The sequence below is a fragment of the Protomyctophum bolini genome, assembly GCF_963924005.1.
Source record: "Protomyctophum bolini genome assembly, chromosome: 19".
Lineage (NCBI taxonomy): Eukaryota > Metazoa > Chordata > Actinopteri > Myctophiformes > Myctophidae > Protomyctophum > Protomyctophum bolini.
This window is the reverse complement of record NC_137880.1, coordinates 18,972,695-18,978,694: the sequence shown is the minus strand read 5'-3', so window position 1 is coordinate 18,978,694 and position 6,000 is coordinate 18,972,695.

The following is a 6,000-nucleotide window of genomic DNA, read 5'->3' as shown; positions in this document are numbered from 1 at the left end:
ACACTTCACTTTGATACAGCAGCCTTCTTCTGTGAAAATGTATTCTATGCATTGGAAGGCTACGTTACTGGCCGTGCTTCATCCCCAAAACAAACTGCCGTGGAGGTCAGCATCTCTATGCATCTCCTTCTCCCAACATGAAATGCAAAGTCCACAAAGCAGTGCCCTCACTCTGTGAGTCAGCCCACCCTCACATTCACCTCACGTCCACCCTGCTCCGGTCTGTTCTCTCTCCTCCAGCGGAGAGGACCTTTAAAGAGACAATCTTGTGGAGGAATAAATACAGATTTTGGTGAGGATCCTGCTGATTTAGGCCTAATGTACGACTGGTTGGTATTCTGGTGGCAAGGTGCTACTTAGAGAAAAGTGACAGCTCGTCTAGATGGAGACGAGATGGAGACACACATCAGCAGCGGGGGAGAGGTGATGGAGATGAAGGGGAGGCGGAGAGGCTAAATGAGGATAGAATAAGGTTTCTGACTCCACACAGCAGTGAAGAACCTTAATAGTCCCGAAGAATATCCAATAATTCATCCTTATTCTCAAAAGGTATCAGTCTAATGCATAATGTGTGAATGAACGCACTGGTGCACTCTGCTCTGGTAGATAAAACATTAGGAAGTTCCGTCTATGGGAGTCCAATGTGCAAGGAAACGTGATAATGTACAAGACAACGTGATGAGGTCCAGTGGAGAAAACGTGATGAAGTGCTCTCTAGGGCAGGGCTTCCCAGACATTTCCATGCCAAGGACCAGTATCCTTGGATCAAGACTCTCTGTTTTTTATTTGATCGACTATGACATTTCAGATTTTTATTAAAGGGATAGCCCCTTGAGATGCCACATCTCATTTTCAAGGGGGTGCCATTCGTGTCTATGATAGTCTTGGTCTCTTGGTCCCCGTCACTGGAAGTCTGCACGCAAAGCCCATACTTCTCCTCCGTACATACAACAACAAAAAACTGTTGTGCTGACCCTGTAGCCACAGAATGAAGCCAGTGATAGTTCATAGTTCATGCACGTTAGTCTGAATGCCTCAGCTGTAATCTGCTGATATCAATCAGCCTAGCTTCCTATTCCTCATTGGCTATGACAGTAGCATCAAGAAAGCAGGCGTCTTTGCCTCCATCATCCCATTCTCCACTTTTTGATCAGTCATGGCATAGGATCAAATACTTGTGAATTTACTTCTGATTCAGGCTAAACATCAATGTCAATGTATTGCTCAAAAGTGTAAACCAAACTGAAATTCTTGTGTGCATTGCTCTGAAGTAAACTAGAATTCAATTTTCTGATTCGTTAAAATGCATTCATGTTGTATGTTTCAAGTTCGCTTGACTGAAGTTAATCTCATTAACTGTCTTGATATGTACTTGTATATATATATACCCATGGGAGGTTTTGCTTAGCATGCTGCATCGACAAGATTCAGAGAATATCTCCCAGAGCCTTTAACGCAAAAATTAACTGCATTCCATTTCTTGCAATAAATAGTTAATTTACTTTGACGTGAGTAAACTGTTAATCTGAATTAACAGTTTACTCACCATTGGACATCTGTGTGTGCTGTATTAGTCTGTACTTTTCTATGTGTTTTAATAATAATAATAATAATAATAATAATGGCCCGGTTTCCCAAAGGACACCTCTTACACCGTGGTGTAAGAGGTATGGTGTTGCACATGCTCAGTTGCGCTCTAGGCCACACATGAAGCCTGTGTGTGGCCTAATTGGCTGCATGGCAGCCAATCAAACACTAGGTCCTTTTTTTGCAAACAACAACATAGAAATACACAACCTAGACTAGAGCACAGCCATACTTGTCCTCATTGCGCACGTAAGGCCTCCTGCATGAATACACAAACCCGTTTCCCTAAAGCCTCTTTAACCTACACACACACACACCTTTAAAACCATTCGCAGAGAAATGTGTGGTGCGAGTGGTGACTTTCTTCATCTCATTTAAATATAAAAACTGAAATTAAGCATCAAAGAAATTCATTTTTTTTTTTTTAAGAGTGAAGAGAGCCTACTGTCAGCTGTCCGCAGCAGTCCAAATATTATTAAATTAAATTTCAGAATGGTAGACCTGAGGCCTACCATACCAGGCCTCAGCCTGAGGCCTACCATACCAGGCCTACCATTGCGTGGCACATCTATGCACAGAATGACTAAGTTCACAGGCTTCATGTGCGGCCTAGAGGGCAACTGAACATGTGCAACACCATACCTCTTACACCATGGTGTAAGAGGTGTCCTTTGGGAAACCGGGCCATTGTCTGACATTTCTTTATTAGGAACAATCCCTTGAGATGAACCATCTCGTTTTCAAGGGGGTCTGCAATTTACGAAATACACTTTCGTTTTTATAGCGCTTTTCCAAGTGCTCAAAGCTCTTTACAATGGTCCATTCATAATACATTGGGAGGTGAAACTGCGTTTTAATCCAGTCTGTGCCCGAACACCATTTACTGCCTTTAACAAACATTTACTTCCCGTTTACATCGAGTGCAATACCGGCTTCCACCTGATGCGCTCCACCCAGGGGGCAGTCAGACAGATATTTTGTGAAGCCACTGAGGACATCAGGATTTCCTGAAAGTTCATATAATGGCCTGTTGTGGCGCCGTCATTGGACCCAGAAAAACCCATAGCCCCATAGAAGTCCATGCATTTGGGCCCAACTTCACCTAGACTGTATTACCTTAATAAACATGGTCATGAATACTTTCTGCTTCCAGTCAATAGTTTAAAGTCTCATTTCTAATGTCATAATATTCTTTTTGGAAAATTATGGTCCCATTTATTAAACAAATGACCATAAAGTCGCGTATGTTCTGAGGGGCGTGGCTACCGTTACAGTCTATGATCGGGATTCCCCTCCCACTCGAGTCAAAATAAAAACCAACGGAGAAGAAGGGGGGAAGTCCCGCCTCGTTGTCTGGGCCAGCCAATGGCCAGCTGGGCCAAAACGGATCTAGAAAGATGGCGACTTACAATACAAGGACTGACAGACTTCATTGTACGTTCATGTTAGACCCGGAGAACGCTTTGTCCATATTTTTTACAGTCTATGGCTCCACCACTAGCACCCATTGAGGAATACAATACACAAAACAGTGTACACAGGTTCCCAATTGTGCATTAACTTCATTTCAGGCAGATAACTCACGAATAGATTTAACACATATTTATTATAGAATGAGAATACAAGAGTGCATATAACATTTTATCTTGGCTACAATTTTCTCCTTGCTCAGCACAATTATACAACCATCATTAACCAGAGCAGGGAGATAGATATACAATAACAACCCCCCATGGGAACAGAAATAGCAGAGCCCACCGGTGGTGCTGGGGTGGTGCTGGGGTGGCGGTGGGAGCAAACGGTGCATAACAACACCAGGAACGCATATGCAGAGGAAGGAATGCAAGAAGAATCCAGACTTAGGTGAGCTTAAATACCCCAATTGGTCAGCTGATTTCCATGTCAGCAAATGACATGTGGGTCTTGCATAACACTGAATGAGCCCCTTGAGTATATGACTGAACTAACTCCGCAAGCTACGTATCAACGGTATCATATGTTATTTATTGTTATGTACAGAGAAGTACGAACTTTGCTGGTGCCCCCTGGCAGCCCTGCTGCGGGCCACAGCCCCCACTTCACCAGTGCGCAAGGGTGTCAGTAGTCCAGTGGAGAAAACATGATGAAGTACACTCCAGTCCAGGGTGCCCTTCCAATTGAGAAAAATGGATGCCCTAAATCTTATGTCCCATATCATGGGATGCCTCTGTAGTGGAAAATACCCTCAGGGTTCCTCGCTTATGTTGTAGTTATTTTAGGCTTGCTTGCTCGAAAACAATTCTAATTCTGCATTCCAACTTAACAATTATCAATGAACTCTAACTTAACATTGTGTTGTTACATTGCGCGCACACACACACACACACACACACACACCATTCTCAAGTTACTGTAACCAAAAATGCATCATCCATTGTATCCATGCAAATCAATGGTTCTTCTCAAAGTTATCCTTCTAACAAATATGCCAATGCACACATTCTGAGACAGATAGGGCCAATAGCAATACTCTGCACTGCCACACATTGCTGTAGAGCAGGGCAATGATTAACAAAGAGAGGTAGTAGTACTGTATTACCGGTAATATGTTCTTTAGCACGCATACAGTATACCAAATGTACCCGCATCTCCCCTTTGAGTGGCAGGCTCACATATCTACTCAGAGACTACTTCATGTGTGCTTATGGACACATTAGCAAATTCTGCACTTTATACATTCACACACTCACCACACTACTTTACTTCATGCACACCTCATACTAAGGAAAGCATTGGAAACAAGCTGTACGTTTTTGAGTGGTGCAACCACTCCAAGGAACAGCAATGTCTGTGTCCGCCTATGTGATCACCTATGTGTTGGTTAATGAGCACGTATAATGAGTACCAGTAGGGGCGCTGTTGTGCCAGAACAGAGAGAGGGATAGTGCTGCACTGTTGTCTGCTAATGAGAGAGAGAGAGAGAGAGAGAGAGAGAGAGGTGGGGGGGGGGGGGGGGGGGGTTGCACCACTCAGTTCACACGGTTGTGATTTTTTTTGTGTTATCCTTTTGATTATGGTGGGTCCGATGTATGTTATTGTTTATTTCATGATCAATAAAGATATCTTAAAGATAGAAATAAATAAAGATACCTTCATGTGCAGATGGGACCAATTAAAAGCCTGAGTAACAGAGTGGAGAGACTAAGAAGAAATGCATCTACTAGAATGCACCATGCTTAACGGCATAAATAAAATACTGAGCAGGTCTAGTTGACCTGGGTATTGAATCATAAATAAAATACTGAGCAGGTCCAGTTGACCTGGGTATTGAATCATAAATAAAATACTGAGCAGGTCTAGTTGACCTGGGTATTGAATCATAAATAAAATACTGAGCAGGTCCAGTTGACCTGGGTATTGAATCATAAATAAAATACTGAGCAGGTCCAGTTGACCTGGGTATTGAATCATACATAAAATACTGAGCAGGTCTAGTTGACCTGGGTATTGAATCATAAAAAAAATACTGAGCAGGTCTAGTTGACCTGGGTATTGAATCATAAATAAAATACTGAGCAGGCCCAGTTGACCTGGGTATTGAATCATAAATAAAATACTGAGCAGGTCCAGTTGACCTGGGTATTGAATCATAAATAAAATACTGAGCAGGCCCAGTTGACCTGGGTATTGAATCATAAATAAAATACTGAGCAGGTCCAGTTGACCTGGGTATTGAATCATAAATAAAATACTGAGCAGGTCCAGTTGACCTGGGTATTGAATCAAGATAGATAAAATACTGAGCAGGTCCAGTTGACCTGGGTATTGAATCATAAATAAAATACTGAGCAGGTCCAGTTGACCTGGGTATTGAATCATAAATAAAATACTGAGCAGGTCTAGTTGACCTGGGTATTGAATCAAGATAAATAAAATACTGAGCAGGTCCAGTTGACCTGGGTATTGAATCAAGATAAATAAAATACTGAGCAGGTCCAGTTGACCTGGGTATTGAATCAAGATGACAAGCGGAAAAGATCTAAGTGGCTATGAAAGAGGATTAATTATTAAGGGCATGGCTGGCAGCCTGGCATGAGCTGTTAGTTACAAAGACTGCTCAACTAGTGGCTAGTCTTTCAATAGGTGAATGGTGACTAACAGTGACTAAAGTATCAGCATTTTTGTATCTTTGCTTACTTTTTTTTAATTGTAATAATAATAATAATAATAATGGCTTGACTTTATATAGCACCTTTTATGAATCCAAGGACGCTTTACAAAATGAACAACCAACAAACAAACAAACAAAAAACCAAACAACAAACAACTATATGCCATAAGCCTGAGAGAATAGGTGTCTTCTCAAGGCAGCCTTAAAGGGACACTTCACCCTTTTTGCAAAAAAATATATGTTAATGACGTTTAGAAGCTTTA